This window comes from Vombatus ursinus, unplaced genomic scaffold, assembly GCF_900497805.2.
Source record: "Vombatus ursinus unplaced genomic scaffold, bare-nosed wombat genome assembly UNPS02014863.1, whole genome shotgun sequence".
NCBI lineage: Eukaryota > Metazoa > Chordata > Mammalia > Diprotodontia > Vombatidae > Vombatus > Vombatus ursinus.
This window is the reverse complement of record NW_020954641.1, coordinates 10,791,526-10,803,445: the sequence shown is the minus strand read 5'-3', so window position 1 is coordinate 10,803,445 and position 11,920 is coordinate 10,791,526.

Here is an 11,920-nt window from a genome sequence, read left to right as displayed (position 1 = left end):
GGACCAGGGACTGGAAGTCACAGTATGAATATAAAGTTGGGTGATGTAAGGGAAAGCAGAAGGAGAGGTGAAAAGTCAATAGATTATGGTTGGTTTAAGGAGATTTTAGAATTCTTGAACATAAACATGGTACATTTGTGGGTGATGGCAAGATCAAGGGTATGGCCATCTTCATGTGTGGCTGAAGTGGAGAGTAGCTTATGGGAGGGAAATAGGTTGAAGAACTATATGGTTAGGGTGTTTAAGGGAGAATCATTATGTATGGTGAAGTCCCCTAGTATGAGGGCAGGAATTGGGAGAAAAGAAAAATCGTAAGCTATTGTAAGGTATCAAACTTATTGAAGAAGAAAAAGGAGTGATGTGAGGGGGTCTGTAGACAATAGCCAGGGTTTTGATTGGGTGGTAGATATGAATAGTATGAACCTCAGAGGGAGAGACGTTACTACTGAGTGATGGAGGAAAGAAGACAACCTGGAAGTGGCAATGGGGAGCAAGGATTATTCCAACACCCTGCCTTGGCCAGTGAGCTGAGGAGAATGAGTGAAAGTGCAGCAGTACTGGAAAGAGTGGCTAAGGAGGCTGGGTCATCAGGAGGAAGCCAGAATTCAGTGCAAAAAACTATGCACAAACAAGCTGTATCTGGAAGGCACTAGAATTAAAGATGATCAGGAAAGGCTTCCTGGAGAAGGTGGGGTTTTAGCTGGGACTTGAAAGAAACCAGGGAATCCAGGAGGTAGAGTTAAGGAGGAAGAGCATTCCAGGTATGGGAGACACCCAGTGAAAATTCCTAGAGTCAGGAGATGGAGTGGCTAGTTTCTAGGAACAGCAAGAAGGCCAATGTCATTAGACTGCAGAGTATGTTGTTGGGGAGAAGAGGAAGTAATAAAACTGAAATGGGGGGAGGCAAAGGGTAGGTTATGAAAGGCTTTGAATGCCAAATCCTTTCTTCTCAGGGCTTCTCTGCTGGGTGGTTGGAGCATCTAGCCTGGAATCATGGCCAAGGACCTCCTGGCTGGAATTATTAAATTGGGTCTCCATTCCCTGTACCTGGATTTGAAAAGGACAAACAAAACAGACAAAAACCCCAAGACTGTTTCTCAGGCACAGGGCCTGGCGGGTGTGGAGAAGGCAGAGAGGGGACAAAAAGGTAGCCCGTGGTTCATTCTCACTTACTGCATGGCGTCCGTTCTGTACCTCCTGTGAGTGAGTTACCCCTGGACGCTGCATGAAAAAACAGAGCAACTGTGACTCCATCAGGACAATTTAAAACACAGACAGTCTTGATACCTAGTCAATGGAAAGAGCCTGCTCTCAGCCCCAAGGTAGGATGATTTAGAATGCCTGTGCCTTAAACCAGTCTTTCTTCCTCTCAGAAACAGGTCTTTAGTCTCCCATGTGGATTCCTCCATCTTGTATAATCTGAGCAGGCACTAAAAACCTGTTACTCTCTCCCTTGTTTGAAAAACTTCCCATTCCTGACAAGCAGAAATGCATTTTGAACACAGTCTTTGTGCTCAATTTGGACACGTCCTCTGGGGTTTCTGGGGAGGCACGAACATTGTCTTTTCCCTTGCCCAGTGTCATATAAGAAAAAGTCTCAAAACTGTCAATGTTTCGTGATCACATATATAGTCCCGAATATGTATAGACAAAAATCACAATTATCCCCAAATATAAACTTTTGTAGATTCAACAAAAAGGTAACATTTCACAAGGCAAATAATCTTACCAAAGATTACTGCTTGCTAAGTACTCATCAGTAGCCTTACTTGGTACTCAAATGGCCTTTCTCAGCTCACAAACCAACAACAACAACAACAACAACAACAACAACAAAATAAAACAAAGGTAAAGAAAAATGTTCATGGCTGAAAATCTGAGTCACCTAGATTGATCTTTCGAAACCACATTTTGTCTCCCAAAAGGTATTTAGGATTTGAGGTCAACTAGGTATCATCCTTCTTTCAGATGAGAAAATTATGCTAGGTGGAAACCCTTCCATGATTCCCTCAGTGCATAAGGCCATCCAACTGGGGTCTGGACAACATTTTCAAGCGTTCTTATACCTACAGGGCACATCAAATTCTCTAAGGGACCCTGCACCATAGTCAACTGATTCCCTTAGAGATCTAGGCAAATTTCCTCTGGGACCTTATTCCAAAGAGCACTTGAAATTCCTCCAAAGGATTTTTGTCACTACAAGGGTAAACCAACAAAATTGCAAACTCACCTTACAGGACAAGAAGAAAGAAGTATCAAAGACAGTCAACTACTTGTAGTTTCTAGACCTAGGAAACCTTACCCTAGGTTGCAAGATATATTGCTCTCACAATAAGGCATACAGTCTAGGCTGGTTTAAATGCAAAAAAAAAAAAAGAATAAAATTAGTATTTCTACTAAGCAGCAGCATTCTAGTGATATAAACTCCACATTTCTTATATTAAGCTCATTATAAATATTTATAAAAGATTCAATTATACAGAAAGTATAAGTAGATACTCAAAGAAACAACAAATGCAAATTTTACACAAGTACATCAATGGAACTCACTTGTGTTAGAGCACACACTGGAAAAAACCTATACAATGATAGCCTTAAAATTTTTTTGACTCATTACATATATATTTTATTATTCTAAATTAAACAAAAAAGATATGTTCAGTCAGAAAATAAAAAACTGGAAGATAACTTAGAAATCATCTTCCAAGCCACCTTATTTTACAGATGAGGAAGGCCAAGGCCATAGAGGTGAAATATATTGTTTAAAGTTACCCAGGTATTAAGCAGCGCAGAATCATGTGAGCTAAGGTTCTCCAGCTTCAAATGCCATGCTTTTTATGCCTTACCATGCTGCCTTATGTTTATCTCAGCTGTGAAGATGAATTATCTTTCTCTTATGGCACAAATAGAATAGTTAATGGAATTGGATTTGACTATATTAAAAATTGCAAATATGCATCCACAAAACATAAAAGGAAAAAAGAAAATAATAGATTGAGAAAAGTTTTGCACTAAATATATATGATAAAAAATCTTGACATTGAGAACCTATAAGGAGCTAATAGAAATTTATGGACCATTGAATAAATGCCTAAATAATCCAAAGACATTTACGGACATTTGATAGGAAATACTACAAGTCTAAAAGTTGTTCAATTTCAGTTGTAGTCAATGAAGCAGAAATTTAAATAACTGTGAGGTAATAATAATTGCTCTAATTTATGTAGCACTTTAAGGTTTGGAAAGTACTTTCTTAGCAATAATCCCATAAGGTAAGGGGTATACATATAAGTATGCTTAAAATCTGGAAGGTCTTAGGTTTTTCTGACTCTTTTGTGGGATTGTAACAGCAAGAGACTTGAAGTGGGAGACCAATTAGGAATCAGTTTCAATAATTGAGGCCAGAGGTAATGAGGGCCTGAACTATGGCAGTAACTGTTTGAGTAGAGAGAAGGGGACACATGAGAGATGTTGTGGAGATGGAGACAGAAATGGCAAGATTTGGCAATTAATTGGCTATATAGGGTGAGGGAAAGTGGGAAGTTGAGGATGAAGTTGAGATTACCAACCTGAGATACTGGAAGAATGGTGGTGCCTTCATCAGAAAGAAGGAAGCTTTGAAGAGGGAAGATAATGAGTTTACTTTATAGGGCATGTTGAGTTTGAGACCTCTCTGAAACATCTAATTTGAAATGTCTAATAGGCAAAATTGATGATGCAAGACAGCAGCTCCAGGGAGAGTGCCTATGACTGGATATATAGATCAGTGAGTCATCTGCTTAGAGGTGGTAGGTAAACCCATGGTAGCTGATGAAGTTACAAAGAAAGTATAGAGAGAGAAGGGAAAAGAGCTAGGACAGAAACTTGAGGTCCACCCACAGTTAGGGGTGTGCGAGATGGATGATGAGACAGGTATAAGGAGAACCAGGAGACAGTAGTAGTGTCAGGAAAACACAGAAAAGAGAGATTATCTAGGGAGAGAGGGTCGTAAACAGGGTCAAATGCAGCAGAGAGATCGAGAAAGATAAAGACTCAGAAAAGACAATCAGTCTGGCAATTAAGAGATTGTTGGTAGCTTTGTTGAGAACAGTTTCATAATTGATGAGATCAGAAGCCAAACTGTAAAAGGTTGAGGGGTGAGTGAGAGGAAGTGAATATGGTGAGTGTCTATAGTGATTTTTTGGGGGGGTGGGGGGAGTTTGGCTGAGAAAGAGAGGAGAGCTATAGGATTATAATCTGAGGGAATAGTAGGACCTAGTGAGGGTTGTTTTTTTTTTTTTTAATTTTCCTTATTTTGTTCTGAACTTAAGAAATAAATTAAGCATTTCCATAACAAAGTGGAACAGGAAAAAAGATGATTGTACAAGAAATGGCAAATCTATTATGTACTACTTGCTATTCCTTTTAAATATATAATAAAGTTTATCATATAACTTTCTTTTTTTCTTCCCTCCCCTACCCTAAAGATGGCTATCATTAGACACAAATATGTGTATATATGTAAAACTGTTTTATACATGCTTCTATTTATTAGTTCTTTCTCCGGATGCAGATAACGTCTTCCTTCATATGTCCTTTGTAGTTAATTTGGGTAGTGAAGGTTTTTTTAAAGATGCCAGAGACTTGGACATGTTTGACAACAGTAAGGAATGAAATAGGGAGAGGTTGAATATTCATGTGGCAGAGGAAATGATTAAGGTTAATTCTGCTGGAGAAGACAGGTGGGGATGGCATCAAGCATATATATAGAAGGATAGGCTTTGGCAAGGAGAAGGACCACTTTTTATTTTTTATTTTATTTTATTTTTTAGGCAATTGGGGTTAAGTGACTTGCCCAGGGTCACACAGCTAGTAAATGTCAAATGTTTGGTCTGAGGCCGAATTTGAACTCAGGGCCTCCTGACTTCAGGGCTAGTGCTCTATCCACTGTGCCGCCTAGCTGCTCTGAAGGACCACTTTTTAAAAATTTATTTATTTTTAGTTTTCAACATTCACTTCCACAAGATTTTGAGTTCCAAATTTTCTTCCCATCTCTCCCCTCCCCCTACATACGCATTCTGAATACCCTTCCCCTGATCTGCCTTCCCTTCTATTACCCTTCTATTATCCCCTTCTATTTTCCTGTAGGGCAGGATAGATTTCTCTACCCCATTGCTTGTATATCTTATTTCCCAGTTGCATGTAAAAACAATTTTAACATTTGTTTTTTAAAACTTTGGGTTCCAAATTCTCTCCCTTCCTCCCTGCCTACCCACCCTGATTGAGAGGGCAAGCAATTTGATATAGGTTATACATGTGTAGTCATGCAAAAACACTTCCATAATAGCCATGTTGTGAAAAACTAACTATATTTCCCTTCATCCTACCCCACCCCCATTTATTGTTCTCTCCTTTTAGCCTGTCCCTCCTCAAAAGTCTTTGCTTCTGATTACCCCCTCCCCTCATCTGCCCTCCCTTCTATCATCCCCCTCTCTTATCCCCTTCCCCCTATTTTCCTGTAGAAGGATCACTTCTTTGTCAGAGTCAAGGGGAAAAGAGGAAATATATGAAAGAGAGACGATTTCAAGGGGTTTTGAGACAAAGATAAAGGAAGAAGAGTAAACTCACAAAATAATCATATAATCAAATAAAACAATAATCATGTAAATAATAAAACAAATGGATAGAGCTTTCTAAAAAGTAGTACATTATTACATTGCTGGTATAATTGGAAATTGATATGATATTTTTAAAGAACAATTTGTTACTGCACAAGAATTACAAAATTGATCAATTTTTTGACATAGTGTTTACTCCATTTGGACTAGATCCTAGTGACACAAAGCAATCAATAGATCTATTTGTTTTGCTTTTATTAAAAAATAAAAAGACTGGAAATAGCCCATCATCAAGTGTTTGGAGAATAGCTGAATAAGTTGCAGGTATTTCATTATTATACAATGCTATTGTTTTATGGTGAATAATTGGACTATATAAAGAAACGAAGAAAGGCATAAAGTAATGCAAAATGAAGAAAACAGAACCAGAACAGTATATGCATTAGATTTGTCTACATAGATGGGAGGAGGGAGGGTAAGGAGAAACTTTGTACAATGTACAAATACAAAGTATGATGGGAACTAAGGACAAGTTGTTAATAAATATTTTTATTAAGATAATTTTGATTATATGGCTACAAAGGAATTTAAAGCTTCATTTTTGTTTTTTTGTAATTGAGAATGAAGTATATAATTAAAAGTTAAACTAAAGACTCTTACCATCTTGAGTTTTCAGTTTATATTTATGGAAGCGCTCTGTCACCTCCTCTAGTTCTACGACTCTTATCTACCAACTCAGGTTTAGTCTTTACATAGGATCCTTTGGTTTGTAGAGAGATAAAGCATTTATTAAGAGCTTACTATATTTCAGGAACTGAAATGATGAGGATTCAAATGCAAGCAAAAACAATGATCTTATCCAAAAGGAGCTTACATTCCAGTAGGGGGAAAACATAAAAAAGAACTAGATGGCGGAGTGCTAAAGAAAAGTCCAGAGTGAGGAGTGCAGAGTGACTAGGATGCCTCCTGAAATTGTGGTCCAGGCCAGAAAGTCACCAATCAAAAAATGGAAGTTTCTGCTCCCAAGGTAGAGGCATCTGCAGCAGAAGGCTGCTGGGAAGGAAGTAGAAAAGTCCAGAGAGTAAAGAATAGAACAAATTTATTAATATATGTAGTAAAAAGACTGATGAAATAAAGTATATAAAGTAACAGCTATACTGAAATGATCTCCAAAGTAGCTATTCACATGTTGGGCCCTAGTTGTTATATATTTTGGCATTTATTTAAAAACAACAACAATAAATATCAAAGGGAGACACTGGACACAGGGAGCACCAGATAACATATTAAAAATGAAACTGATTATTTTTAACCCCCAGGAAATGGCTCATTACTGATGTGGGAGTCATTCCTTGCAATCAGCTCTCTTGTTAGAGTGATGATCAAAATCAATATAAAAATAGATAACTAAAAATAGGGGGAATAGTATATGATCAAAATAATTTCAACCTAACTCAAACAAGCTCCAGATGACAAAAAAATCAGAAATTAATAAGAAGACAGCCATCAACACAATCTATCACCATTTCCTAAGGATGTTAATCAGTGCAAATTAATCACCAAAATGAGGAGACCAAAAGATCTTTGAAACTTCCTCAGAAAGAAAACATTTGATCTCTTTATCAAGCAACAAGATATGACAGCCAAGGGCGACACTAGTTTAGAATATAAACTTGTTTGTAAAATATAATGCAAGACAGTGGTGGAAGTTTATGAGTAATATAAGGAATAATGAAAGGCAATATACATTTGTAGAAAACTTGGTGAGAGATGCAATTAAGCCAGACTATACAGAAACCTTTTAAGGAACAGATTGGAAATATAACAAACAGACAACATATGGGAAAAACTTATACAACAAATTATTTTCTCCATTAATGATGGGGTCATCTCCAAGAGTCCTGATCTATATTTTGCCACTGGACTCCGATGACTCTAGAGGAGAAAGTGAGGCACAGCCCTCCCTCACTTAAAGTCAATTCACTTGCATCATCTTCCTGATGTCATGGTCCTCTTCGAGAATGAAGGACAAACAACAAAAGTAACCACTAATGACAGTGGAGTTATAATATTTGGAATCTAACAACCTTATTTCTAAAGTGTTGCATGAGGAAGTAGAAATTGCATTAAAAAACAAAACAAAACAAAAACAAACAAAAAAGCCAGGAAGAATAATTGGATTAGATCTATGACACAGAGGAATTCTATGTTGGAGATGGGACCATTTTGAAGGTATTGAGGAGTCAATTCTCAAGATATTTGAAAGAGATGAGGAAATAAAAGGCTTGAAAAAAATGCGAACCTTGATAATTATGAAAAGCAAAGCAATTACAAAAAATATCAATAACTAGTCATCTGTATCTAGGTACCTATCAAGAACATCTTTGATCAAGGTTTGAGAAGAGAACATGCAGACTTTCATAGTGTTCCATATGAAGTCCCATATTTACTGTGACATAAAAGTGTAGAGAATACAAAATATCAGTGTATTTATTATTTATTGATTGTTTAAAAAGATCTGCTGGGTGCAAAACTCTGCCTTCTCTTCTAGTGAAGTGTCTCCCATGCACATGTAAAAACCAGGCAAAATTCCTGAATAGATGCAGAAACAGATAAAATTTTGTTTTATGACTCTCTGATTATTAATATCAAATGAACACAAAATGTAGGTGTATGCTCATCAAAGATGCATGCTACTCTAAACAGAGAACATCTAGCACAGAGTTCAAGTGAAACTGAGATTCCTTAAGGATGCTGAGATTCTCCATATGCTCTTAGCATTGTAATGATTGTATTGAATCCCAGAACATTGCAGAATTCTATAATTACTTGAAGGATTTTATTCTACATATGAGAACATTTTGCATATATTTACCAATTATATGGGCCAATTTATGATCTGACAGAAGAAACTTTTCAAAAAAATTTCCTTAAAATTGTAGATGTAATTTAATGAATTTCAATTATTACACTTTCTATTCCCCAGGAAAGGTAAGAGGAAGATGAAAGCAGGATTTTAATGGAAATACATTTGCAAACTGGAATTATGAATTTTCTTTTTGGATGACCACAATGTACATTTCTAATTATTCTTAAGGTATTTACACAGTTGAGGCTTGTGTGGAAACTATCTTAAATGTTCATTACTTCTATGTTAAAACTTGAAAAACAGTTTTCTTTCCAGAGAGTTAGATGAGTAATTTTGAAAATATATTTTTAAATCGTATTTATGTCTTCTGTGATTATATCACAATTGTTTCTAGCAAAAACAGTCCTCCTCTCCTCCAGACTTAAGATTTCTTTTAAAAGACAAAAAAAAACTAAGTAAAAACATTCAGCAAAATGACTATACCTGATAATGTGTATAGCATTGTATCTCAATAGTCTTCTGCCTCTCTGCCATGAAGAGGGAATCATGCTTCATAATCTGTTTTCTAGGACCATTGTGGACTTTCATTCACTCAGAATCCAGTTTCTTTTTATAATTCTTTCATTTATATTGTTGTACTAATTGGGCATATTGTTCCTTCTCATTACTTCATACAATTCCTCCCATGTTTCCCCAAATTCCTCATATTTTGTCATTTTTTTACTGCATTATGATATTCAACCCCATTCATATACAATAGGTTTTTTAGTCATTCCCCAATAAATGGGTTCCCTTTTTGTCATCATATTTTAAATTATCTTCTCTCTGTTGATAACTTCTAGTTACACATTTCCAGCCCCAGCCTCTTTCCTGAGCTTCAGACTCAACATGTCTAAAACTGAACTCAGATCCATCCCCTACTTCTACTGCCAAGCCATCCAACCCATTCCCAATTTCCCTGTTTCTGTTGAGGACATCGCTTCAAGTCACCAGGTTAACGTCCTTGGTGTCATTCTTTACTCTTCACTCTCAATCTACTTGGAGAGTCATCAAATCTTGTTTTTACCTACATGACAACTCTGGCATCTGTCCTCTTCTCTCCACTCACATAGCTACCATCCTAGTTTAGGTCCCTTTACCTCTCACTTGGACTATTGCAATATCCTCTTAATTGGGCTCCCTAGCTCAAGGCTTTCCCTACCCCCAATCCATCATTCACCAGACTGATAACTGATGTTCCCTAGCACAGGTCTGACCATGTCATTCCCCAACTCAATAAACTTTAGTGGATCTCTATTTTCCTCAGGATTAATTCTAAACTTCTGTTTGGCATGAAAAACCCTTTACAACCTGTATCCAACCTATTATTCCAGGCTTGTTGTACAGTGCTCCCCTCCATTCACACTACAGTTAGAACTGGCCTTTCTGCTCTTCTTCATACATGGCCCTCCATCTTCTATCTCTCTACCTTTATGCTGACTGTTCCCCCTTAATTGAAATGGCATTCTCTCATTGATCTCTCAGTATCCCTAGTTTTCTTTCAGGCTTAGCTCAAGTGCTGCTTTCTACATGAGGGCTTTTTTGATTCCTCCAAAATGTCCATCTAGTATGTACACACACACACACACACACACACACACACACACACACAATTTCTGCTGGCTAGACTGTGAGTTTTTCAAGGACAAGAGCTGTTTTCACTTTTGTCTTTGTATCTTCAGTACTTTGCCTAGCACCTACCACATAGTAGGTACTTAATAAATTTTATCAGTTTCCTTTTCTTTACTATCAAAAAGTGATGCTGTTAATATGTTAGTACTCTTTGATTTTCTTGGGGTATGTGGCCAATAGTGGCATGCCTAGGATTAAATGTTAGTCACTTTTCTTGCATAATTCCAAGTTGATATACTTAATGATTGATCTATTTAACATCTCTATCAATAGCACATCAATATAGTTATCCTCTCAGAGTCCTTTCAACTCTGACTTCTCATCCTTTGCCATCTTTGTCAATTTTCTTGGTGTGAGGTGACATCTTTGAGTTGTTTTAATTAGCATATCTCTTACCAGTAGTAATTTGAAGTCTACTTATAAATGGTCTTTTATGCACTACAATTCTTCTTTTGAAAACTATTTGTTCATATCCTTGATAATTTGCAATGCATTTTAGTTACTGTACATGTTGAGTATTGTGCTACCTCACACAGGACAAGTGAAGAAGCAATACAAGGACACTTTCAGGGACACTCTCTTAAGAACTTTGGAATTGATTGTGGAGATTGTAGGAGACACTGGCACAGGACCACATAGCATGGTGTTCCCCCCTTAGAGAAGGTGTTGTGCTCCTATGAGCAAAGCAAAATTGAAAACAGCTCAAAGGAAGTGCAGGATGGGAAAATTTAGAGAATCCATCCCAAATGTTCACATGGACTGTTTGTGCACGACTTGTGATAGAGCATTCTGAGATTGTATTGGTCTGATCAGGCATCGTTGGACACATTGAAACTTGACTCTAGCATAGTGATGTCATTTTGGTTCTCTTCGAGAACAAAGGACAACAACCAACCAACCAACCAACCAAACACTTTAGTATATTACATTATATTTGAAAAAAAGTTGTTAGGTTTTTATTTTTATATTTGATTGTTACATGGAGTCAACCAAATGTATTGAAACCTACTGAGTCTTTCAAGTTCTTTTCACAGTGCTTTGAAATAATTATATTAGAAAAAAAATCTACATTGCAGAGGTAATGAAGTAAACTGGAAAGAGCACTTGATTTGATATTAGAATATTCAGGGTCATACTCTAGCTTTGCTGTTGCCTACCTCTGGGACCATTTCACTTTTTCTGGACCTTAGCTTTCTCATCTAAAAAAGGAGAGTATTGGAGTAAATGATTTCTAATATCCCTTCCAGTTCTAAACCCCATTTTCCTATGTTCATATGCCATCCAAATATTATTTTAGTTTCTTCTCACAACATGAAAGCTATAGTTTCTAGATATCATCTTATTTAAAGAAAAATTAATCTTTATCCCAAATATCCTCCTTACAAATTCTGGCTCAGTTGACAACAAATTGACAATTTCACACCTTGGAAGATTCACTATTAGCACATATAATCTAGGGAACATAGATTCATAACTCATTTAAGCAGCCAGCTGCATGCAGGAGAAAATTACTCTTTGGAAGTTTGAACAGTTTAATCACAACTCCAACTAGATCAGTGTCCTAGACTCTAGAGTGTCCTCTATAAGTATCCCAGCTCTTTCAAACATTTCTGGCGTTAGTAATCAGAATATTTGTATTTGCCAATGCCTTATAGAGAAAATTTACCCAGTTTAGAGCTCACATTCATACTGAATTATCTAACTATGCATATGCAAAGGACTACTTGCTGGAAGTGTGGGAGAAGGGATTATTGTTTAGGTACAAGGTAGATTAGGTGACATT